General features: G+C 42.2%; 1 long non-coding RNA gene across 1 annotated transcript in view; it reads left to right on the forward strand.

The window, feature by feature from the left end:
* The window catches only part of LOC142007953 (uncharacterized), a 50,309-nt gene that overhangs the window by 14,394 nt on the left and 8,239 nt on the right, over nucleotides 1–27,676 (forward strand). Inside the window, exons 2-3 of the long non-coding RNA XR_012644046.1 lie at nucleotides 7,848–7,925; nucleotides 24,402–24,482. This is a non-coding gene — a long non-coding RNA (uncharacterized LOC142007953). The remainder of the gene's footprint in view (nucleotides 1–7,847; nucleotides 7,926–24,401; nucleotides 24,483–27,676) is intronic.

A 27,676-nucleotide genomic window follows, 5' to 3' on the forward strand; every position in this document is an offset into this window, starting at 1 on the left:
CCCGGGGGCCCAGGATGTCCCTGAGCTCCCTGTAATAGGGGCAAGTGGCGGGGGCAGCCCCAGACCGGCTGGCCGAGTCCTGGGCCCGGGCGAACCCCTGCCGCAGCTCCTTCACTTTACTCCGGACATGATCCGGAGTGCAGGTATGGTGACCCTGGGCAGCCAGGTCGTCGGCCAGTCGGGCGAACGCTTCTGCGTTCCGCCGCTTGCTCCCCATCATGTGGAGCACCTCCTCCTCACCCCAGAGCCCCAGCAGCTCTCGGAGCTCAGCCTCTGACCAGGAGGGGCCCTGCATCCTTTTGGCCCCCTGCCTGGCTGCTGGGGGTGCCTGGGTCCCCTCAAGAGAGGAGCCCTGGGTGCGCTCTGGGGGCTGGCTGGAGGCCATGGGTAAAGGCAGCGGGGATTGGGGCCTGTGAGAAGCGTGCAGGGCTAGCACATGCCTGTGCTGCTGCCTGCACGCTGTCAGCTTCCTGCCCCAGGAAATCCGGGTCGGTGGTTCCTTTAAGGCTGCTGCACGTGGCGACCATAGAGCCCCGCAGGGGCTGGAGACAGTGTCTCTCAACCCCTCAGCTGATGGCTGCCATGGAGGACCCTACAATTTTGAAGTAGTGGGACGCGGATTGTCTACACACATCCTACTTTGACGTTCAACGTCGAAGTAGGGTGCTAGTCCCATCCTTAGATGGGAATAGCGACTTCGACATCTCGCTGCCTAACGTCGATTTCAACAACGAAATAGCACCTGGCGCGTGTAGACGCGACGGGTGCTATTTCGACGTTGGGCTGGCTACTTCAAAGTAGCCAGCTAGTGTAGACGCACCCAAGAATTGGGAAATAGACTTATATGTGGTTATTGCAGTCAAAAGTGCAAATCCAATATTAGGCAGGTAAGGCACGAGGAAAGCCGCAGACTCAAACACTGCCCATAGATCCTCACCGCCACTGCTAACCATTGTCTCTTGGATGAAAAGGGGTCATATATATATCCAGACAGTATATTTCTTCCCCCTACTCTATCCATCAGTCAGTCAAATTCTATGTATAGATCTATTCATGTATGTTATAAATCAAAATCATGCACTCTTCACACCCTCCTAAAAGTACCCAAACTCCATTCCAAGCTCCTTCAGATGGGCTTTTCAGCTTGTCTAGCAGTCAGCAAAACTGGACTTTTAATTCCTACCTCCTTTGTATTTAAGACTGTTATCTCTGTTCAGCTTCCCTCTTTGCTTTCTCTATTTTCCCTTCCTTTCCATTGTTTTCTTGCCCATCATTTAAACCAAACACCTCAATTATTCCCCTAACCCAGAACCATATAGGCTACATCTACACGTGAAGCCTACATCGAAGTAGCTTATTTCGATGTAGCAACATCGAAATAGGCTATTTCGATGAATAATGTCTACACGTCCTCCAGGGCTGGCAACGTCGATGTTCAACTTCGACGTTGCGCGGCACCACATCGAAATAGGCGCTGCAAGGGAACGTCTACATGCCAAAGTAGCACACATCGAAATAGGGATGCCAGGCACAGCTGCAGACAGGGTCACAGGGCGGACTCAACAGCAAGCCGCTCCCTTAAAGGGCCCCTCCCAGACACAGTTGCACTAAACAACACAAAATACACAGAGCTGACAACTGGTTGCAGACCCTGTGCCTGCAGCATGGATGCCCAGCTGCTGCAGCAGCAGCCAGAAGCCCTGGGCTAAGGGCTGCTGCCCACGGTGACCATAGAGCCCCGCAGGGGCTGGAGAGAGAGCATCTCTCAACCCCTCAGCTGATGGCCACCATGGCGGACCCTGCTATTTCGATGTGGCGGGACGCGGATCGTCTACACGTGCCCTACTTCGACGTTCAGCTTCGAAGTAGGGCGCTATTCCCATCCCCTCATGGGGTTAGCGACTTCGACGTCTCGCCGCCTAACGTTGATTTCAACTTCAAAGTAGCGCCCAACACGTGTAGCCGTGACGGGCACTATTTCGAAGTTGGCGCCGCTACTTCGAAGTAGCGTGCATGTGTAGACGCGGCTATAGAGTCAGTTTTAACACAGAAAAGAAAGGAGTGTCCAAAGGGATGAGTGATTGACAGACACAATTAGTTCCCATGCTAGATTGCTGACATTTGGTTCACTCAATTATGGGTTGACGGATACAGGTAAAAATCCAAAGGCAAACTTTAGTTGTTGATTTTTCCATTAGAGGTCACCAACAGGTCATCAGTCAGTCTGAAGAGAGGCATTTCAACTATTCAAGTGGTGTTACGAGTTACAATCTTGAAATACAGTGTGTTCATTATCCATGGAATATGCTCCCTGACTGGATCCAGAAAGCTGCTATCCTCTTGTCTGCCAAATCCCACCTCAGAATTCCCTGAGACCATGACAACTACAAGAGTCAGGTAATGCTTAATGGCCAGACTGAGGACTAGTGGAATCCAGCAATGGAGAGAAATGTGGAGAAATCATTATTTACTGACTTACATAACTATTCCAAATGCCTATGCATATAAAGTGTAGATATATTTTATTGCCTCTGTCTATTCTCTCTCACCAAATGCCGCTAATCTTTTTAGACTGTAATTTCTTTGGTATAGGAACCACGTTTGCAGGTACGTGTGTGCAGCACATAGCACAGCAAAGCCTCACTTTTGTGGGGTAAGTAAGAAATAACCCCTCAGACATACTATTGTATAATTATTCTTTGTAGTGGTTTAATACCATCCTCAGAAACATGTGGTACAGGCCACTAGTGGACACAGGGTACTGTATCAGATGGACGATGGGTTTAACACCATATAGCAGTTCATTGGTTCCTAATTTCATTCTCCAGTTTGGGATAGCAGTCTCTAAACATAGCTGATGTGCTTATTAATATTTGAACAGAGAGAGAACTTTGGGGTCCGTTGTGGGGACAAGATTACACTAAGTCCATCTGTGTATACATAATAAAAGTCTGTCCCAGTGGATCATGAACTTTATGTGGTGGAGTGACTTGAATATTCTCATGATCCCGAGATCAATGCCAACATCAGCCCTGCACTCCTGGTAGGTTCACCTAAGGCTGCAAGATTGAGGGTAATGTTCCAGATGTATAGTGATCCTACCGTTTCTGAAAGTCCTCAGTGCAGTGCAGGTGAATGAAGAGATAATGTCTCTCAGGGTCTATGAAAGCAGGTGCATGCTGACACAGGATGCCAGCCTTCAATTATCTTTGTTCCCTTTCTATTGCATAACCATTCTCATTCTGTCAAGGAATATTGGATGTTGGTCTGAAATGTGTCTCCCTGTTAAAAGACACTGGCCAAAATTTGTTACTTTCCTTCAGTTGCTCTACAACAAAATATTTGCCGTGGTCATCAGCAAAGGATCCACAATGGACCTCTTCCTAGTCAAGACAGAAGTCAAGCAAGACTGTGTCATTGCTCCAGCACTCTCTTCCACCTTCCTTGCTGTCATCCTCCTTCCCATTGCTGACAAGATCCCCTCGGGATCTGACATCCAATACAGAATGGATGACAAGTTCTTAAAACTCAATTGCCTCCAAATCTTGACAAAGACTATTCTTAAATAAGTCATTAAGCTATTCCCAGCTCTCCAAATAGGAAAACCTTAAACCAAAAAAAGTCAGCATCTTCTTTGAGGCCTACAACCAACTAGGCTTCATGTTCAACACAATGAAAACTAAAGTGCTCTACCACTAGGACCCTGTTCCCACAATCAAGATCAACAAAAAGAACCTAGAAAATATCAGGCAATTCCCCTCCAACATACCAGAGCAGCTTTTGGATGCTTGAGGAAAAGTGTCTGCAGATTATGATGTCAAAAATCAAACCAGGCTTCTTGTGTACCAGACCATTGTTAAGCTGGGCCATGTACAGTAGACACCTCATGGCTCTTAATCAATATCAACAGTGACTCCTGCAAGATCTTCTGAATCAAGTGGGATTACTGACACACAAACATGTGTGTTTTGTCCCAAACCAGAATTTCCAGCATTGAAGCTACCATCACTCACCATCAACTCTGTCAGATTAATCATGTTATTCAAATGTCAGACAATTGATTCCCAAAGCAGGTCAAAGTCTCATAGCTGGGCCATGGCCAATGGATGAGAGGAGTGCAAAAGGAACATTTCAAAGACAACATGAAGAAATGCAACATCAATATAAACTCAAGGGAAACACGAACCCTCAACCAATTAATGTGGAGAAGGACCTTGTGACAAGGATCCCAGAATTTCAAGACCCCACAAAGACAACAGAAAATGAAGAAACAGAAAAGGACGAGAGGATGTGTTACACTACAGCCTGATTCAATAATCACGCTCACACACACTTCCACTAGGAAACAGCTGTGCTAATTGAAATGAGATCTGTGGATTTTGGATTGGTCTCATTAGCCACCTGAGAATCCATCAGCAATAACCAACTATCCATGGAAGACAATCATCTCAAACTCTGAAGGATTTTTGGCTATGACATGGTGAAAGCATATAGCTACTTATAAATCAGGAGCTAGATCCTCAATTGTGTACGTCACACTGAAAGTACTTTTAGCAATATAATGAGATGTAAACTATTAATAACAATTTAAAATGTTGTTAATGGAAGATATGACCACCATGCAAGTTCTAGCTGGGGTAACAGACTGGAGAACTTTTGGGTACAAGTAGAAGCAAAAGGCTACGCCTAGACTGGAGGGTTTTGTTGACAAAATGGCATCCAGATTCCCAAGGGCGTTCTGTCGACAGTAAGATGACAGAATGCAGCACTTTTGTCAACAGATGTACCCCACTTGCCACGTGGAAGAACACCTCTACCAACAGAGAGATGTCAACTAAAAAACGGTCTGAATGTTCCGGGGGGGCTTCTGTTGGCAGAAAGGGCTTCCAAGACACCAGGCAACCCTGTCTACTGTGGTTCCAGTTAGCTCTCTTGCCAACAGAACAGCCAACTGGGCAGTCAGGCCGCTCTCGGTCGACAGAGTGGATTGCTCTTTCGACCTGCCCTGTGGTCTGTCTGCGATCTGTCGACAGAAGTTTTGTCGGAAGATCTCTTCCAACAAAAACTTCTGCTGACAAATCCCTCTAATCTAAACGTAGCCAAAGACTACAAAGAAATTTGGGGAGGTGACCCAAAATTTAAATCTGAACAAACACAACAGCATCTGATTTGAACTTTTCCCCTCTAATATTCTCTATCACTTGCAGTACTTAAGAGTGGATATTTTTCTAAATGATGTGGAATAATTCAAACAGCAATTATGGAATTAGTTGCAGTGAGGTTTTATGGCCAGTGTTGTGTAGGACATTAGACTAGATTATCCCTTCTATCCCCCTCCCCCCAAATATCTTTGAATCTTTTAAACTTCCCCTGTTCCATGAATAATTTATTTTGTTATCCTGATGAGATGCCGGGGTGGGTGTGATCAGTAACACAGGAATTCTGGAATTTAATGATCATCACACTACGAAACGTACTGAAAAAAAAATACATGGGGAATGGACAAAAGACAACATAAGAAAGGATAGGTGCTGTTCCTATGGGAGCTTCAGCTTTCTTCCTTCAAATAGCATAGGATATAACATGTGGCTGGAGGCATATAGGGCTTGACTGAGTTCTAATGTACGCTGGTATAAATCATGAGTAATGCTGTTTAGTTAAATGGAACAATACTAGTATAAAATTGGTGCAACTGAGAAACCAATCAGCACCATAATCTGGAAAAGATGTCGTAGTGAGAGGTACCTTACACATAACAACAAAAAGAAAGAAATGACAGACCATATTAGATCAATGTAGCAGGATACTCTATAATCTGTGCATTCTTTCTGAGAAGGGGGTAAAAGGTTTTACAATATACTAAGGCAAACATGATCTCATGCATTTTTTTCAACATGAAAGTTTAGACGCTCTCCTTGTTATATGGAGCACAGGTAAGATAAGAACACAGTAGCTACTTGTTTTGTTCTTTGTCACTAACTGCCCCAGGATAAGAGAGGGATTAGAGCATGTTGTAATTGCCAGATCTTGAACATGAACAGTTCTACATTCATTGCAAACTTGAGGATTTTAATTTTTACAACAGAGAGTTAAAGTGGTGATATAAGTCAGCATGTTCCCACAAGTGGGTGAAAGCCACCAGTTCTCTGCGGAGTCATGATTTATTTCTTTGTACAACATCATTGCCAGAAGGTCAATCCACTTCCTCATGAGAACACGAGAGGTGTCATTCCTGGAGGAGGAAAGGGTAGACCAAAAATAAAGAATTAGTCTCTGTACAGAAGCAAAGTAGATTTGGGTTTGTGAATCAGGATTAGCTTTACAACTAATACCATGCTAGACAGAGCCTTTAGTGGTTGGTAGAAAAAGAGTTCTTATTTCTCCAACAATGCTTTTAACCTATGGCCTTTCTTTTTCTTTCTTTCTTTCTTTCTTTCAAATTAATAAAAATAAAAAAACTGTGCATTATAACAGCTCTAATTCAGTAAAGGAAAGTGTAACTTTTATTATAAACAATAGATTAGATCAGTAGCAGCCCCTTTCAAAGATCCAGAGTGGCCCAGGCCATTTCCAGCTTTTGAGGCCCCTAGCCATAATATAAATAAAAGATGACATATGAAAACTAAGTAAGGCACCAAAATGAGTCAGACATAATTTGAATATTAATAATCCAGAGCCTTTTTCTGTACATTTGCACTAATTTTTGGGGGATGTGCATAAAAACAAGTCGCAAAACTTATCAAATACCAAACAATTCACAAATGTCTAAATTTGAGGTCCCCTTTGCACTTGATGTGAAGGCCAAGTGGCTCACCTATCCTCTCTGGCTTCAGTTAGCCCTGTTTAGTCATTTCCTTATGGGACCTTCTCTCCAGCATTTTAATTCCCCATTCAAAACTCTGAAGTCCACTGGAAAAGCTCTGTGGACCAGTGGTGATGAAAGGATCATAGTACGAGATTCACTGTTGCAGGTTATCCAGTCTGGAGAGGTAGCTCTATATTTGACTGTACGATCTGAATAATACCTGCAGCATTGCTCAAAACATTTTAACTAAGTTTTTCTTAGGATATGCACAATGTTCCTCGGATGGTATGTGATCAGTATTCATTACTGAATTTGGTCCACTACTTGGGTCACTAGCTTCCCCAGCCCAGTCTGTGTGCTGGCAGGGGGCATGACATAAACACTGATCCATGCCCCTCTTTTGTAAGTTACCTAAACCTATAAGATTCCATGTATAAAACTGACTTTTAATAGAGTGCTGTCCTAATTTACAATAGATATCAGATGGTTCCAAGGTTGGCAGGTATTATTAGCTCCTGACTGTAGGTAGGGAAATGAGGCACAGTGAGGCATGAGGCTTAGCCAGAGTTACTGAGGGATTGCATTCCAGAGGACACATGACAGCAGTCCCTGATCTATGGAGAGTGCAGAGATTGTAACTGTGCCTGGCAGCTGCAAGTAATGGCATTGTTTCATGGGGACTCTCTGCAAAGGTCAATTCCGGGGCTTCTAATTGAGCAGAAGATATAATTTTTCTAAAAAAATAGCATCCACCACACAAGCAGGGTATATTTCACATTTATAATCCATGTATATTGTAGTCCACTTCACCTGTGTTTGTCATCAGGGCCAAGTAACACTATCACTATGTCACCTGGACCCTCACTGCCCCCTGTGATGACATGCCCTGCAGGTGTCTAACTCTGCCACTGCACACTGCGTTCCTCCTCTGCTTAGCCCATTTGCAATTTGGCCCTCAATTAGCTCAAGAGCTGTCTGTTGCTTAAAGACGTGACATTTATTTTGTCAATTGGTGTGATCAGAAATTTGTTCCTGTTTTTAGGTCCGTTATCACAAATGCAGAGGCTGTGAAGATGGGAAGAGTCATTCTTTTTGAACGGCTGTGAGATACGTGAACATTGTGAGATTTATTCATGTCGGTTTTGTCCCTCTAACCTTTTGCAGCCATGGTGACCTTATCTGTTGATGTAAAAATAGGAAGGAAATATTTTCCATGCATCAAGTGTGATTCTGAAGTTGATGGTGTCCCTTTAAAGCAAAATATGAAACCTTTAGGTGGCAGCCAAGGGCTACAATTTGAACTACTAGATTTATTCTTGTGTGTGGTTTGTGGACTTTAGTTCCAACAGTGTAGAGAATATTTGTTAGAGGAATGAGCTTTCAGGTCATCCACAGACAAATTAAATAGAAATTTAACACTTAAACCAAGACATCTGCTAAATATTTATTTGGATGCGTTGGAATGTAACTGGGAACTCCCTTCCTGGCCTAGCCTCCCATCATGCCTCCACTTTGTTCTCTTGAAAATCGCTCCAGAAACATACTTCTTCCATGAAGCCCAAAATCCTAGTTGTTTTGCTAATCTGGCCTGCTAACTCTGGGCCAGGCTTTTATTAGCCCAGGGCCTTGCATCCATGGGGGAGGGAGGGAGAGAAGACATTCTGACACACAAAGTGGTCTCTTTTTCTCTTTTCATCTCCTTCCTGCATCGTGCTCAAGAGTGCACAGTAATTACAGTGATTGTCAGCAGGGACTGCCTGTCCTCTCTTTTCCTTTCCTCTGAATTATCTGGATAGGGAAAGAAGGGGGTTATCATTCTGCTCCCCATCCCATGCACCTACACAATGGCCAGCAAAGCAGGGCCAGTGCATCAGGTGAAGAAAGCTGTGCCTTCTTTAATCTTCTCTCAGTTCTCCCCATGGAATAGCATGGCTTTGCTCCACCTCTCCTACCACAGGGCTTTGTCAAAATGGCACAATATTGTCCTATGGGTGTGCTAATGAAAGTACCACTGCATTCAGTGGGATCTACAGTTTTGTAAATGAGAAAGTATTTTCAGGATTAAGGGTTTAGAGCATAAATTCTTGGGGCAAGGAACCCTTGCCTCCTGTTTGTTCTGCACACTGCAGAGCACAGAGTCAGTGCTTAGTTAGTACTACCAATAATAATAATGTGCACACATAAAACAAAAAATATTTTATAAAAAGTACCCTTCAAAATACTTGTCATTTGAAATAGGCCTGCAAAAATATGAAATATTACTTTGCTGCTGCAGTGCTATGGATTCAATAGAAAACTACTATATTAAATCCCTGGGGTATGTTATGGGATTTCTAAAGTTTTGAAATATTTGTTATTCAAGATGAATCTCTACTGAAAGAAAACAGAGGACCGCAGACAAAGAGACAATTTCCTAGCTAGCTCTAGGGAAAATCCATCCTGATGTCTACAAATGAACATCTCAAAGCCATGACATGCCTATTGACATGTGACATCATGGTCACTTGGTGCCAATGGGCAAAGAATTCACTAGTATCAGAGAAATACAAGTATCAGAGAGATAGCCATGTTAGTCTGTATCTTTGAGAACAACAAGAAGTCCTGTGGCACCTTATAGACTAACAGATACTTTGGAGCATAAGCTTTTGTGGGCAAATGCATCTGACTCATGCATCTGAAGAAGCAGGTCTTTGCCCATGAAAGCTTATGCTCCAAAATATGTTAGTCTATAAGGTGCCACAGGACTTATTGTTATTTTTTATAAGAAACTCCTGCCTCAGATCTGACAAACTCACTATATCCAATATACCATTTTCATGGTATTTGCCCAAGAAGCTTAGCATTTGAGATTTCTACTGGAAGCTTGTAACTTGGTGATGCATATAAGCATTGTGAGTTTTCTGCAGAGTTGATGTATAAGGAATAATGCAAGTACACTGAAAATTATGCTCTTGTGGTCTTGGAGTGAAAGTGAGTCATCAGGGAATGATGTGTCTCAGTGCTGGCCCATTCAAGTGGGAGGGAGTTTGTACACCCCTATCCCCACCTGCCTATCTGATTATATAATGTCTCAATTGTCTATTATGCACCAAACCTGAAAAGCCGATTGAAAACCATCAAAGATAACGGCGAACATTATAACAGCCAGCAGATAACCTTTTCTGGGAAGAAAGACAAAAGACTGACTCAATATAGCATAGACTGGAGAAAGAGACTCTGTATCCATTCACTAAGGAAACATCTTGCTGAGCAAGAGTGTTCATGAAAGATTGGATTCTGGTTCTCAGACACCAGTCAATGCTGCAACATACTGAATTTTGGAGCAATACTTTATTAGATAGAAATGGTCCCTGACAAAAATGAGGGATAAGGGGCTGTTGACATGGCCGGGGGGGTTGGTCGACAGAACCTCATCTACACAGCTTGTTTTGTGGTGACTGAAGCCTGTGCCAGGACAGCGATCGCAGAAGTGTATGCAAATGAGGCACACTATTTGTAAATGAGTGCCTCATTTGCATTGTTCAGTGCCCTCATTTGCATGACCCTGCTGGCGGCAGCATGCTGTGTAGATGTAGCCTGTAATAAGATTAAAGTTAATCTGTACAGGAGATGGAACTTTCTCACGGAACAGTCCAAGACCATTAAAAAAATAGCACAAACTTCACCATCTTCCACCCAAGTACAAGGCACATTCCTTCATCCTATCTTTAACATAAGTACATAGCAACATGAATATTAAAAAAGAAATACAAAACCAAGACATTTCTATACACACACTTCTCCTCCTGGGGAGAGGATAAAAAAACCCAACACCACATGATAGACATTAGTCATATTACGTAAATTACTGAAGGGTGCTCAGATACAATGGCGGCGAGCACAGCTTAAGACGCTATATAGAACAGAATAGTATTTGTTTCTATGTAAAATATATGTTGCCACAGTTTTATAAATAAGAGAATGACCCCCTTTAGGCAGTAGCAGAGAGGTAGCCATGTTAGTTTGTATTCTAACAAAGCAAAACAGTAGTCACGTAGCACTTTAACGACTAACAAAATTATTTATTAAGTGATGAGCTTTTGTGGGACAGACCCACTTTTCAGATTAACGAGTTACGGTATATGTGTACCTTCGTACGTAAATCATACATGTCACAGACTTTGGTACACATTAGCTTCCAATACGATTATAAGCAAAAGGCATTACTCGTTATGTGATCCAAAACACATAAAATTCCCATGGGTGTCTCTAATGATGTTTCCATATTTTTAAAGAGTTGCTGATTTAAACAAGAGGAAGTTTATTTAACTATAGCTTTATAAAGTTAACCGATGGGTCTCCAAATATTCTTTTAGCATGAAAACCTGATAATTCTACTCCTTGTACAATATGATTTCATTGCTGTGCATTCCCCTTATTTTGTATTTTTTTAAATGGTAGATTCAGTATATTATCCACCTCAGTTTTGTGTAACATAGTGAGCTGATTGCTGATTGTTGATTTTGCTTTTTCAAATATTTCTTTTTATGTAGTTGCTTGTTCTAAAAATGTTTTTTTTTTTCACATATGCATGGAAAGTAGAGCTGTGTTTGGGCAGGGGCATGCTGCAGCACTCCCAGGTTTTGGACCCAGCTTCCCTAGGTCTAGTGACCAGCCCTGCTGCCACCCCACCACCAGCTCTGTAGTCCTGAAGCCTAGCATCCAAGTGGCTCCTTCAGGGTCCTGCTGCCCCACCAGCTGCACTACCCTGCTCCTCATCCCGCCCCCCACCCCCGGGCCCTGGCATCCTACCAGCTGCCATCCATGTGGGATCTTCAGCCTGCCATCCCTGTGGCCCAGACCACCGTCCCTGAAAGCTCCATTTCCACTCAGGATCCCATCACCAGCCTGGGGCTCTTCTCCTGGCCTTGATCTGGAGCTCAGCAGCTCCCTCCAGCTGTGGCTAGGTTGCCACCTCTCCTGTACTAGATGTACCACATCCCATATATGGCAATAGCATCTGGTCTGAGAGAGTTGGCAACCCTAGGGTTGACCCCAGCCAGTGGCAGTAAAGCACATGAAGAAGTGCGTGTGTGTGTTGGAAGGTAGGGGTGCAGCTCAACTTCCCCACCCTACAAATAATTCCAGTGCTGTTGGTCTTTCAGGATTCTCTGCCTTAATTTTAATTTTGTTCTGCCATTTGGCAAGCATTCATGATTCTACTCCTTTGTGAATGGAAGTATCAGGATATTAGAGATTCAAACACTATGGCTATGTCTACACTAGCCCTCTGCCTTTTGAAAGGGGGATGCTAATGAGACACTTGCTAATGAGACACTTTGGAGTATGCAGTACCTCATTAGCATAATGGCAGTCATGGCAGTTTGAAAGTGCCACTCTGGATTGCACATGGCTCGTCTACACAGGGTCCTTTCTGAAAGGACCCCTCACACTTCAAAATCCCCTTAGTCCTATAACCAAACCCCGTGTAGAGGAGCCGTGGGTGATCAAACGCGACACTTCTGAAGTTCCATGGCAGCCATTATGTTAATGAGGCACTGCATATTCATTGCATTGCCTCATTAGCATATCCCAAAGTGTCTCATTAGCATCCCCCTTTTGAAGGGGGGGGCTAGTGTAGACATAGCCTGTGTGTTGAAAAGAACTATAACATGTCTTCAGTTTCCCGCTGAAAATCTTTTTTTTTGTTTTTTGTAAGTATCCATGACAAGCATTAAGTGGATTCTGCCAGAGAAAAATCCTTTTCTCTGCACTGAACCTCAAATTTTCAAAAACGGCTTGAAATTCTGCTAGGGGCTGATTTCAGAGATGCCCAAGCACCTGAGAGATCAAGTAAAATAGACTAAAAACTTGAGATGCAGCATACATACTGCAGACTTTCTATCTCTGTCTTTGGGGAAAGAGGTGTTTATTTGTAACTAAGCACCACTGAAGTTGCATGTATGCTTTTTCCTAGATTAAGACTATTTAGCCTTCTTTAAATGGTTATGCTCAAAGTTAGAAATTGTTAATTAACAATCTAATAATTATGACAGTCACACACACCCCTCATAGAACTGGGAGGGACCTCAGGAGGTCATTGAGTCTAGTCCCCTGCCCTCTTGGCAGGGCCAAGCACCATCCCTTTCCCCCACCCCCTTATTTGCCCAAGACCCCTAAATAGCCCCCTCAAGGGCTGAGGTCACAACCCCGAGTTTAGCAGGCCAGTGCTCAAACCACTGTGCTAGTTGCCCATGTCTGATAGCTTTAGCTTTTGCCAGCCCTGCTGATGGGGTGCAGCAGGGTGAAGGGAGGGCAGGCAATGGGGCAATTGCCCAGGGGCCCACTGATTCAAAGGGTCTGGGACTCCCAGGCAGGGCTGCTACTACTATGGCAGAGGTGGTGGCTGGAGCCCTAAGCCCTTTGAATTGCTGCGGGAAGGTAGTGTTACATGCTCTGCATATCTCTGGGGAAAGAGAAGGGCCCTAGTTCCATGCTCTGGTTGGCAGTGAGGGCTGTCTGCCCCAGATGGGGTCCTTCCACCTGAGGCCCTGCCCCTTCCGGGCCCACAGAGCCAGCCCCTTCCCCCCACTTTGCACAGGGGCCCACAAAGGCTGTCAGCTCCATTCTGCTTTCCTCTTGTGTGAAGGCCAGGCATTATTTTTTTTTAAATATCATCCCCTTCAGGATGAAAAACATTATATATTTATCTATTTAAAAACTGAGTTATTTTATACCACTTAAGTGTAGTGCCCTAATGTGTATCTAGAAATTATTTCCATAACTGTACATGTTTATCATGCCAAGTAGAGGGCTTTTTTCTTTTTTAATTTTTTATTGGCTAATGATATAATGCATTTCTTGTAAGTGATCATGCCTTTGTACTGTCAGAGAGACAATAGTATCTTGATACAGCCTTTGTCTAAAGTTATCAACTAAATCACCATCAGCTTATTCTCTCCTTTTTGTTTGCTGCCTATGCTTGAAATACAGCAGTGTGACTCACTGTTATATAAACAGGTCCATATTTTCTCCTGGACTGTATGCTTTTTGTCAGAGAATCCTCATGCCAGCACAAATGTGGAAATGGTGTCACTGGGAAAGAATGTGCAGAAAGAATAACAATATTCATTCTTTTCACCAGAATATTCTGCCTATTTAAAGATTGTAGGGCAGGCAGATGGGAAATGCCTAACAAAAGTACAAGCCAAAGGAACAGAGAGAAAGAACAGGTTAGAATTTGTGGAAACTTTTTGAGTATCAGATGTGAGACTTGAATAGCTGGCATAAAATTGAAAGCCCCATTATCTCCAGTTGATGAGGATGTTTGGCCTGTCACACTATTACACAAATGCTTTGACTTTGTAGCAGTAATATAAAACAGTGATGGTAAATATTTGCTGCTATCATGTAAGTTGAATTTGGTAGGTTAACTGCCTCATATTTTCCTGCCCCACCACCAAAATGAGGTATTTCTTTTATGCTAATTTATACATGGCTTTTTCAGTGTTGATACATTGTGCAATTTAAAAAGATTGATTTTGGTCAGACAAACTTGGCAATTCTATGTTAATTCCTGAAATGGTTTTAGTAAAAATTGAAGTGAATCATTTTGCCTCTAAAGTTACAAAGAATGCTCATTTGATACATGAAATCTTACTATAAAATAACAGAATGTTCAAATTTTTCTCATTGTCATTTGTTATTTTTACACTTAGAAACTTTAGAATAAAATATTTTTTCTGGGTTTATCTAAATTGTGTTGAATAAATTTAAGCAAAAATCAGTTGTTTCACTAGCACTGAAATAACTATAAAATGTTAAAAAGCAATTAAAGCTTTAAAACAATTGTATTGTTTGTGCTCTGCTACCATACAATAAAAAGCCACATTGGCTATATTATTGCCATGTGTGACAAACAGTGAACCACAGAAAGTATGCATAGCAAGTGATACCAGCCATAATTTACAGCAGACAATCAGAAGAGGACCTGTTTTATCTTGAAAGTCTTCAAAAAGTTATCTTGTACTATTTTTCCCCTGAATTATTTTTAAACTAAGATCTTAATTTCTCACCAAAAATTTGTATCTCTATTTGATATCACAATTAGTGAACCTTCGAAGCTGGAATGAAAAAAAAAGCAACAGATTTTGCAGTAGCTGCTAAAGTCATGTATATAAACTTGCTCCCAGTCTGAACATCAGCAAAAAGAAAGATCAAAGGATTGTTTATATCTATGAGGGGGGTGAAGGATGCTCTGGCCAATAGTTGTATTTTCTGTCTCTTTTTGTGCTCTTTCATCCAGAATTATTCCATAAAAGCCACAATCTGTAGATTAAAAATTTCAGGCTTAATTCAAAATCTTCTTTCTCCATGGGAACAAATACGTTACTATGGAGATAAACTGTAGCAAAGGCAAAATATAGATACAGTTAGATTCCTTGGAGGAACTTAACTCATGCCATAAGTTAACTACTTGAATAGTATAAGCCCTGACCAGACATGTCTAATTTTGGAGAACTCCTGCCTCAAAGATACAATAAAACACCCTTGATCTCCCACTATCAGTGGGAATTGCTTTATGAACAGGATTAAGGTCCTATTAAAATATTGTCTCTCTTTTTAGACAAAATGACAGTACCTCAAATCTTTTTATGGCTACATAACGCTTCATTACAATGTAAGAAGCCATAAATAAATGAATCTTCCCATGGTAACATTTGCAGCAAAAAGAAGAGATTAGAGCTTTGTTAATGCAACAGGAAATATTTAGCCATCTAGTTACATCTGGCTATCACTATATTTTACAAAAATGCTATTTGGAACAGGGAGAATAGAGATAAGCTCAGGTCCTCTGCTCCAAAAGGCCCCCGCTATTTGATCTAAGCAAGAATCTCCATTAGCTGTTCAGATTACAGGATTATAATTACTCTTGTAAGAATTCAATTTTCATTATTTTAAACAATTTTGACACACAATATATGTTTCTGTATTTTAAGCATGTGATGGGTACACTTGCCCTGGACTGGGTCAGAAAGGGTTAGTTATATATTATGGACTGAGGAGGCCATACCCTCTTCTTCCTGCTCATCATGCTTCAACCCATAGGAAAAGAGGGAGCAGCTCAGCTCAGCTCAGCTCAGTCTCACCCGACCAACAGGGAACAACGAGGTGTGTTGTAGGCTTCTCCCCAGAACACAGAGGCCAGGTACGCCAAGACCCCCCAGAGTACATTTTTGTCTTCAGAAACCCATGAGGGGAAGGAGTCTTCAGAAACCCTATCTGACGCCTACCCAGAGAACCAGAGGGCCTGCATACTACAGAGCAAAAACTCAGGGGAACCAGACAATGGTCTAGATGTCATTATGTAACAAAGTCAGCATGTTTAGCAGGGATCCCCAGTATCCCACTGTCAGATATGTTTGCTGCTGATAAGGCCATGAGCTGGGGCCTGGTGGAGTAAGGAGGACCTAAGTACCCCCTGTCTTCCAACCCAGCCCTGGATGGTGCCCACTCCCCTTTACACCACCAGGCTGCATAGCTCTGCGCAGGAGGGGAACCCTATTGACTCCAGTTGCTGCATCATGCCAGACTGAACAGGAGAGAGGCCTTTTGGACTCTGGCCACTGGGCCATGCTGCCCTGTCCAGAAGGATTGCCCTGTGACAGGCCATCAGGTAATACTGCCCTGAGAAGAAGTGTGGTTCTTTGGATTTGGCTACAGAGTCACAATGTCCCAAAGAGGTGATGGGTTGTAACTGACAAAGCATTTTTTCCCCATTTTCATAGATTTAAGTTTTCATAGTTGCAAGAAATTATGAGAGAATCAGATAATGAGCGAGGGTGTGAGATAACAGTAGATACTGAGATTCAAGGAGACAAAATTTTGTAACTGTTAAGACACATTGTGAGATCATATATAAAAATGTATGAAGTAAATATCCTAATATCAACCTCTCCAATGTTCTCATGCTGCACTTTTCACACTTCACCTACCAGGAAATTTTGATCATTATAGTGGACATAGTTTAGTTTTTGTTTTGTGTCATTTTGTATGCCTGCGGTCCAAGTAATGGTTTGAGGGACACAACTCCATGTGCTGGGCATTCCTAAGCCTCCAACTGCCAGAAGTTGAAACTGGATGCCAGGAGATGGATCACAAAATTGCCCTGTTTTGTTCATTCCCTCTGCAGCATCTGGCATTAGCTACTGTCAGAGGCAGAAAAGTGGGGTAGATGGACAATTGGTCTGACCTGGTATGGCCAACATTATATTCTTTTTTTTCTCTCTAAACCAGTGGTTTTCAACCAGTGTGCCGTGACACACTGGTGTGCCATGAGAACTGTCCAAGTGTGCCATGAAATTTTGTTAATTTCCCCTTGGTGTTGCTCTGCAAAGGGCATTGTGTGGGGAGAAATTGACAGCTCCACGGGACCTGGGGCTCAAGCAGCAAGGCTGCATCCTGTTCCAACAGCCTGGTGGGGAGGGAAGCCTGCTCTCTGGAGCTGCGTCCTCCTTTCTCCCTCCACCAGAACAAGAAATCGAGTAACCACTGATACTTTCAACATTCCATTTGATCCTTGTCCAGCTTGTTGTATGCACTGCTATATTGCAGATATCTCTAGGAAGGCAATGACCATAGTAAATATAATGGTTATGACCAACTGATTCAGTGGAAAGAAGTGGGTGTGCCATGGAATTGTCTCATTGAAGTGTGTCCAGTTACTGAAAGGGTTGGGAACCACTGCCATAAACATCACATCATTTTTTTATCCCCAATTTCACTTCTAACACTTCTTACAGTTGTATTGCTGCATGATTTCTTTCTACTTATTGTGCTCCCTCTCTTCCTCCTCTTTTTTTCACAGGGTCTCCTAACAGCTTTCGAGCATGTTTCCTGTGATCTAAATTTTCTCCATTTCTGTATATTTTTGTTACCGTTTTCCTCCGTAGTTGCTACACTTTAATTCTACCCCTTACACAACTGTCAGATGAATGCTCTCCTCCACATTTAACGCTTCTCATTTTCCTTTTACAATTATTTGCCACACATGGAAACCTTTGGCAGCTGTAGCATCTGAGGAAGCATAATGGCTTAATTCAGAAAATCTGACACCCTATTGTCACTGTTTGGCAGAGGCCCTCCTTTATCTGTGACTATGACAGCTGTCGAGGGTTTCTTCACCTCCCCTCCTGCTGATTAACCAGTTAGCACAAATCATTTTACCATTACGTGTATCTTCCCTTACTGCATCTTTAATCTTTTCTATCAGAATACTATAAACAACCCTCTGGTTTCCATCAGAAATTTGAGCTGCTGACAGCTTATTTTCAGTTTTCCTGGACCCTTAACCTGAAGTCATTTCCTCACCTTTTCTTTGTTTTTACATTCCACTAATAAGTCACTACCTGTAGTTTCTAGTTCTGACTACATTGCCAGCAATTCTTGGAAACCAGCCTGCTCCCTCAGGGAGTAATAGCCCCTATCTTCACATCCATTATCAGTGATTTCACAGTTAGCCTTTCCTCACAGCTCACTCGTTGCTGCCCCTTCTTCTGTGTCAGGCAAATCCACCCTTCTCTTTTTTTCCAACCTCTAATCAAGTAGCCTGTTTGCCACCACTTTCTACATTTTCTAAACTAGCTTCAGTATCATTCATTACATCTCCCATTTCTGTTTGTTCTCCTTCCTAGTGTTGTAGAGCAACTCAGTCCTCAGATTGGCTACCCCTTCCCACAAAGTCTCCCCGACTCCACAGCTGGTTCTGCCTTTCCTCTAGCCAGCCAGCATTCTGATTCTCCAAACTACTACCCAGCCCATCAAGAGCCTGGTCCTCAGGAGACCTAAGCCCTAGCCTCCCTCTGCTGTCAAGAGGCTGTCAAGTCCTCTTTTGAGCAGATCTTCCTAGATATTAAGGATCCTAAAGCCTTTAGGGAAACCTGGAGCAACCAATGGGAAATGAACAGATGACAGATCACTGCAATCATTTGGATTTACAAACTCTACCTTATCTGTAATGTATGTTATCCATTTAATCTTTCTTTTTCTTTTTTTTTAAGATAACACATCTTTAGTTTACTAAAGGATTGGTTATCAGTGCTGTTTTTGGTGTGAGATCTAAAGCATCCACTGATCTGGGGATAAGTGGCTAGCCCTTTGGGGATGGGAGCAACCTAACATAAGCTGATTTTTGGTTTTTATAACCTTTCATCACAGAAGTCCAGCTTGTCGAAGAGGCAACATGCCCTGGAGAGCCTAAACACACTGTGAGTGGCTCCATGGTGGCTGGGTCTACACTTGCCCCCAACTTTGAAGGGTGCATGTTAATTAGGGAGACAAGAGATTATTAATGAAGTACTGCAGTGAATATGCAGCACTTCATGAGGCTAATTCTCCCCCATGGCAACTTCGAAGGGTCAAACTTTGACGTGCTGGCATGTGTGTAGCAATGGGCACTAAGTAGCGTGGGCACTTTGAAGTGCCCACAGCTACATGCATGCCAGCACTTCGAAGTCTGACACTTGGAAGTTGTCATGGGGGAGAATTAGCTTAATGAAGTGCTGCGTATTCAATGCAGCACTTCATTAGTAATCTCCCATCACCCTGATTAACATGCCCCCTTCGAAGTTGGGGGCAAGTGTAGACAAGCCCGGTGAGACTAGTACTGTAGTTCAGGCAGGTGCAGTTGCTACTGGCTTGGCGAAGTCTTAATTATAGAACACACTTCCAGTGTGGAGTGTCTGACCAGCCCTGGAGTGTCTGCCCCCTTTTCTGACAGTCTCTCAGTTGTGAGTCACATGTTGGATACCATGACAACTCCATTTGGAATATGCTCCACAGCTGATTAGGGGCAGGGCCCTACTGGCCTAGTATTGCTTTTCCACTCCTTTAGCCCAGGCCTACACTATAAGCTTATGTAAGTTGCTCAGGACAGGCACAGTGACCAAACTGCTGGTGTAGATTGTGTCATGACAACACAAAATCTTCTCCTGTTTACATATCTCCAACTTCTTGGGGATGTGGCATACCAATACAGACAGCGGAAGGTTTCCCTCCAGTGTAGGTGAAGTCTCCACTAAGCAGTACAGTGGCACCTGTGTGTTGATGCAACCGTACACTGCAACGGTATACATGTAAATAAATTTCTGTGTGGGATCTGTCAATCCCATCACAAGCTACATACAATTAGTTAACCTCTACTAGCATTAATATGCAGAAAAATCTGATTGCTTGTTGAAGTTATTTTGTCTGAAAGGGGTTTTTCTCCGCCCCATCTTGAAAATGTTATATATATCGTCATACAGACAAACACAACAGAGGTCAAAAAACAACAGTACACTTAGGCTCTGAAAACTGGTAGCAGACATAGCCCTATTAAAATTTTATCAGGCAGAATGTCCACCCAGCCAAACAGATACAGAGGAAAGTAATAGAGTTCATCAGGCACAGACAATATATTAAAAATGATTAAGTCATTAGAGAGTTAGTTATATTCAGAAGGAAGCCGTGTTAGAATTAGACAGAGGCAGTCAGGCCAGGTGCTCATGTCTTATTCTGCACAAACAATGCCAAATATTTGGGAATGGGCAGTTCAGTTTTGTGTGTACACATCATAAAAGTTTAGAGATGCTAAATCCTAGCGAATAAAATAAAATAAAATAAAATGTATTTGGAGATTTGCATTCTACATTCAATTCATCTTCCTTATATCAGACAGACCTTGAGCACCATTTCTCTAATTCAAAATGAGAATAAATAAAGGAACCATTCTAAAGAGAAACTAAACGTGAGGCCATACTAATCATTTTACAGAACTTGCCTTCTCTAATACACACATGCAGCCTGAGCCCAAGTTTCAGTAAATCCTCTTTTTAATAATGGGTGATAACTTAGTGAAATATATGCCACAGTCAAGAGAAAAATGAAAGTCGGGGGCAGGTTGTGGTCTCCACTGTGTCCTTTTTACTTGAATCTGACAGCACATAGGACTTCTAAAAGGAATACATAATAGCACCCAAAGGAATTTTCATGGTGCTGGAGCAGTGCTGGGATGGTGAATATTCTCCTCTGCAATTTCTCTCAAAGAGCCCAGTATAGAAACTTCAGGGAACAAAACGTCTTCCCCACACCTATTCTCTGCCGCACAGCTGCCCTTGCGGTGCACACCTCACGACTGCCTAAATCAGAATAGCCCCTAACAGTAGGGGTTGATTTCACAACTAGGCCACTCCAGCTTCAAGCCACTTTTACCTCCCCACACCCACTTTTCCTCTTGTACTTTGGCTTCTCTATGCCTCTTCCTGAGAGGTTCAGCAAAATGTCTTACTCAATATGTAGGAAACTCAAGAGGAGTTAATCGACATGTCAGATATAAATGGGTTGCTTGGCACCCAAAGGCAGGAGAAGGGTCTGTAACATCTCAACAATTAAAAATTATATCATGGGCTACCAAAAATGGAAGGTCCAAAGTTATTCAGAGTACATGTGCTATAAATATAAAAACATGAAAGCTCTAACTACTGAAAATAGAATATGACAAGGCATATGGTACTGTAGTTTTCATGAAAATTACCTGATAACAGAAGTGGTTGTAAAGGATGCAGTCATCTCTAGAAGGACAGAAATACTAATCTGATGTAAATGTCTAACAGAATGGAAACAATTGCAGAGTAACTTTGAAAGAGGAAGTGACAGCTTGTTGATATATGCTAATTATTAGAACTGGTTGAGAATTTCCATCAAAATGTTATTGCTGAAGAAAATGTGGATTCCCCCAAATCAATATTTCCTAAGGGTAAATTTTATTTTTGCTTAAATATCTACATTTTCTGTAAGGAAAATCCAAATCAAGTATTTCATTTTTGGGATGGAATGTCCTGAACTGAAACATTTTAGTTTGTCAAATATTGCAGTTTCGGTTTGGGTCAGCTTGAAATTAATCTATGTCCACCTGAGTTGTGGTACTTTGTAGGAGTTATAGTTCAGGTAATTCATGCCAGTGTTCTCCCCCATAAACCCAGAATCTTCTCTAGTTGAACTGCCATGATACACCATGGAAGTCCTATGAGTGTGTTGAATCATGGGACATAGAGTAATCTGGACAATCAGCCTGAGCTATGGAGGAGAATGAACTCCTGAGGAACCTAGCTACAGTTCCTATGAGGCCTTATGGCAGGTCAGGGGAATGCCATCTCAATGTCAAACTCATCCACATGAAACAGGTTGTTAAAACATGTCAAGAGTATTAAAAATGTTTTGGAAATGTTTTATTTTGACATTTTTTTTAACAAATGAAAAGTTTTTGGAACTTTTCACACCAGATTTTTTAAAAACATTTCAACTATTTGTCTAAATTTGAAAGAAAATGTTAAAATACCAGAATTTTCTGCAGGATAGCATCACTAACATGATACTGTAGGCCCAATTTTCCTCTAACTGATAGCCTGTCAATTCAGGAGGTGGTTCACTGAAGTCAAGAAAATTATATTGTTGTAAAACTTGTGTACCAGTATGTAGAGGTGTTTACTGGGGTTCTCCCACTTCTGGGTAAGGGAAGGCCACAACACCTCTCTCCAGTCAGTCTCTAAGGGGTCCTTCATTCAAAGCAAGATGGCTGTTACTTCAGGCTCAGTTCTCTTCAGCAGGGTGAGAGCAAACAAATAGTAAGTAGGCTCACGCTGTTTCAGAATACAGCCACAGTCAGTACAGGGCTCAGCTCCACTCAGCAGGGACTGAGCAAACCACAGAATGTAGGTTCGCCCTGGTTCAGAGAGGGGCAGCAGTCAATGCAGGGCTCAGCTTCTCTCAATACAGCTGAGCGAACTAGCAGCATGTGTGTAGGCCCAGGGAGGGGGAGACTGCCACCCTAAGAGGGATGGCGTGCAGGGTATGCAGGCCTGCCCATTCCACTGTGCCCCAGCCTGAGGCCCTAAAAGCAGGCATCACTAGCTGCTGCACAGTGGAGATCCAGACCACAATACATTGATATTGGCTTGGGCAGTGTTGCAGCCCCACTAGGGTTGGCTGCCCCCAGGCTGCTTCCTGTCTCCCCATTGGTAGGTACTTGGTTCCATGTTGGGTCATCAGGGACCTTGGGCACTTTGGTCTCTTCTGCGTAGTGGGCAAGTGGCAGGCAGGAAGCTCCTCTTCTGTCTGGTCAGGGCTGCTCAGGTCTGGCCAGTCTTCTGGTCCATCTCAGTCCGTTGGGCTCCCCCTCTCAAGAGCCAGGCAAGAGGCATTTGATCCTTCCAGATGCTGTCCTCTGAATGAGCTCAGAGCTCCACATCCCATGTTTCTTGTTCTACACATTAGTCTCTGGGGGGCTGGGCAAGGGTGCTCTGGCTCTGCTCACTCAGGCTTCAGGAAGAACTCTTGTGCTTCGAGGGCAGTGGAAGACCACACCACCTTGCTACACAGAGACAGAAGCCAATAGTACTACAGGTGAACCCCCCTCATCCGGCATCCTTGGCACTTTACTCTTGCCAGACATGAGAATTTGCTGGACCATGGGAGGTCAATGTTTTCTAGCACATTACCAACACTTCCACTGCTTACTGGGCTCTTAGAAGACATTTAGGGGTAAATTACAGCTAAATAACAGCACAGAACACTGAGCACCAAGACTGGTGACTGTAAACAAACTTTATGGCACCATGGGAAACTTGGCCACACAAATGATAAGTGGTCATCCAGATAACTAAAATCATGCTGTATTGCCGAGTCTGCTTGATGAGAGAGTTCCAGGTTAGAGGGGTTCAACCTGTAATAGAATAAGTGACTTTTGTGCATTTGAAAATGCATTTTAGGCTTCCAAGTACATTAGGTACTTTAAAAAATATCAAAAGTATTCATAAACCTAGTGAGGGAAGATGTTATCTGGTAGGTGATGAACAAAGAGTGAGGATAACGTTTAGAGAATTTAATAGGAAGATAAATGGGAATATAATTAGAGAGTAATGGAATGGGATGATACTGAGGAAAAAGAGAACATGATTTGAAGTAGTAATACCACCACACTTCAATTCTTTGGAGCTTGACTGAAAAATTAGTGTGAAAAGTTCCAAAAACTTTTCAATTCTTAGAAAAATAAAAATAAAACATTTCCAAAACATTTTTAACAATTATTTTACAGTATGATCAAATACTTTACAATGGCAGGTAAACATCATCTCGAGTTCACAGACAGTGAAATTTAACCACACAGCATGATCTCACATGGTCAAATGCCAACTCACTGGCAAAGCCAGGAATACAAATCACACTTCTTGACTCCCAGTTCACTACCCAAAGAACTGGAGTTTATACAGAAGCATCTGAATAAACAAGGTGAGATCATTTTTCTTGGAATATAACAATTCTTTTTATTAAAGGTTAATGTAATCAGTGCAAGATTATTACATTATAAAAAAGAGACCAGAACTTAAAATATTATCCAAATAAACAAATGTGCTGAAATTCTTTTGCTTAGAGTTCAGTGAAGCCTTGAACCTCCTGCATTTTATAGAGAATTAGTCCAGCAAACAATGAATAATGTCTAAAACCATACGATGTAATATCATGTAGATACAGGAGTCTAATGTCAGGACAGATTTGAATTGAATAAACTTGTACTATTTAGGATCCTGCAGATGGGGTGTCTGACTGAAAGCACAGTGAATATTTATCCTTCTGGCCAAGCCACTGGTAACTGATCAGATTGGTAAGTATTTCATATTAGTATGTACTAGGTAAAAAAAATGCATGGTTCTGGAAGTTAAAGTCTGAGATGCAAGAAGTGAGCAAATGGATTCTGTTTATGCTACATCTCTACAGAGCTCAGATTGAACACTATCTATCAAAGTCATTTAGCTGGCATCAGATCATCAGATCTTCCCTATCTCTCTGTTTACCTTCTGTAGGAAGCTCCCCATCTGTGTCATCCTTCATGTCTTGGTCTTCCCTAAAGCTAGCCTCTTCTATTGCAGGTTCAGCACCATCTGACACCAATGGACACCCTGTTGTATGTGAATGAAGGGGAGAAATCACAATTTCTTAGATCCAACAGTCTTTAATTTCTTTCTAGATAGACACTTATCAACACAGTACTACAAAATAGTAACAATAATAACTTACAAAAATATTCTCCCTTCCCCAGTTGTAGGAATAAAACTTGAATGTACAGTAGGATGTGTGTGTATAGAAACTACGCATATGAACAGCTATTGTGAGAACATTAGGCCAAGAGATGGGCTTTTAAGTCATCCATGAACACTGAAGTCCCTACCCTACAGGCAGTTCCTGCAAATGGTCTGTCTCTGCTACGCAAACCTCATGCTGTTGGCTGATACATGCAATAATTCATAGTTGGTCCACAGCTGTGGCGGAAGGTAATGGTCATGAAGGCAGAGAGGCAATCTTTCAGTAGGTCAGGTCAGTCCCACTGAGTGCTAGAGTATTAGCATAGAGACCTTTAAATACAGAGTTCATTTAACAGGGAACCAGGGCAGAGGTTGCTGTGTGGCCAAAACAGACAAATGGCTGCATTTGTACCAGTTTGAGCCATTCAGGATTTGACCATATTTCATTGCTATGAATTATGAGAAGCAGTAATCAAACCGAGGAGTCACCAATAGATCACTGTGGCTAAATCTATAGGGTGCAAAGCCCTTCTACCCACAAAAGCAGATGTATCCCCAAGAGCTGGCTGAAGGAAGCACAACAAAACCACTTACATTCTGCATTCCTTTATATCATCTGACATCCTACTCATATGCAATAAAGTTAGTGGGGAAGGGCGCAATCCTGTAATAGCTGGACAAGGTGACCTGACAGGTCTTTCCAATTCTAAACTTGCAGCTATGATTCCATGAATTTTATTTTTGGTTTTCATTTTGTCAAATACAAAGCTATCCCCAGCCAGTACAGGGTGTAAAGAGCACTGTGGTACTACTTATAAAAGAATCTAATGATGTCCTCCCCAAAGAATTTTTCAGGAACAGCAAGCTGTCAGTTCAATTACTGGAAAGCTTACCTTAAAATATTTCTGACAGGAAGGCGCTTGCTCTTCCTTCTTTCCAAGAGACAGGTATCAGAAAGCAAAACACTTAGACCAAGGGACATTGCACAAATTGGAATAACTAAGCATTTGCAGGGATTAGATCTAGTACAGCAAAAAAAGGCTTCAGAACTAATTGGAGAGAGAAGTGAGGATTTGGAGCTAGCAAATGAGAATGAACCTAACTTGGAGACATAATGCATACACACACACACACACACACACACACACACACACACACACACACACACACACACATATATATATATATATATATATATATATATATATATATATATATATATATATAACATAACCCTGCATGGCTGACTTAACCGAAATAAAGTGGAGGAGAGAGCTATAGAAATAGAAATAGAAATAGAATGGTTGGAAATATTCTGATAAAATGTTTTTCGAGCTCTCAGGACTTGCAGGTTTCTAGGCAGCCTGTCTTCTGGACTGTCTAGGAACTAGAAGTCCTGGGAAGCATGCATCTAATTTCTCAGGACTTCTAATTTCCTTTGTCCTCAGCAATACATCAGGAATGCTATCCCGGAGCAGGAATTCTGGAAGCTCAGGGGACCTGGTTGCATATTTTCTTTCAGAAATACTCAACATTTCCACAGGGGGGATGTGCAGCTGTTTCTGAAACCTTGTTTTGTGGACTTCCAGTTTCAAAGAATTTGGATTTTCAATCTGATTTAGGACAATATATATGTATATATATATAAACCTTTTTTTCCATGGAGCTGGAAGTCATTTCCTGACTAGCTCTAGATGGATGTCTCACCACAAAACAATCAGAGCTGGGTGAGAAGAGACAAAACAAACAGGAGACTCGAAAGGGGAGGCTACACATCTGAGCTGCTACAGAATCAAAACACTCTCCTTTCAAAAAGTGCTAATTTGACCCATAACATATAAATTCAAGCTACCTTATATCTGTCCTTTCTCTTCCCCTCATCAGAGTGTGCTCTGCACCATGCTTTCTCATATGTAACCTGGGATTCAATACTGCAAACACCAGTGACACAGCAGGTGCTGCTCTGAGTGATCTCTGGGAGGTCAATGGGCATAGTCTTTGTGGGTTTGCATTCTTGGATTGTAAACTTCATGGCTACATCTACACAACAGAGATCTTTTGAAAGAAGCTCCTCTGAAAGATCTCTTCCACAAGAGCTTCTTTTGAGTGTGTCCACACACAAAAAAGCGGATCAAAAGAATGAGCTGCTCTTTTGAAAGAGAGTGCCCCCACAGCCCCCACTCTTTCTTCAGAATCCAAGCTTCTAGCAACGATCTAATGTTCTCAATGATGGCTCCTACATAGTTAATCATTTTAATGAGGAAAACAACCCAGTGTCTACTCAGACTTTACTAGGAGATTGAGGCACTTTTTCCTTCTCATAAATATGCTTCTGTGTAGGGAACTTCTTAAAATATTTGGCTTTGGGAAAGATATTTTAGAAGTGTTAAAAACCTTGAATAATTTATAAACTGTTAGAATACTCAGGTGTCTCCAGCTAATCTGCAGTTTTGCCTATTCTGCCTAGACATTGCTCCATAATTCTTCCCATCCTGTGACTACATGATGCTGCTCTCTCGGCTAACAAAGAGATACCTGTTTATACCCAGTACTGCATACTGCAACAGAGAAAGTTGCGTGTGTGCCGCATTGGCTACGTTGCTTCACTCCAGGGCTTGAACAGGAGAACAGTTAATATATAGTGACTGGTTTTGTCTTTGTGAAACCATCTAGATTCAAACAAGATTTATCAAGTTATATCACTAACGGCCAAAGATCCAAGTGATAGGATTTTACAGAACAGTACTTTATGGGGATTTATGTACTTCATGTATAT

Source organism: Carettochelys insculpta, chromosome 2 (genome assembly GCF_033958435.1).
Source record: "Carettochelys insculpta isolate YL-2023 chromosome 2, ASM3395843v1, whole genome shotgun sequence".
Lineage (NCBI taxonomy): Eukaryota > Metazoa > Chordata > Testudines > Carettochelyidae > Carettochelys > Carettochelys insculpta.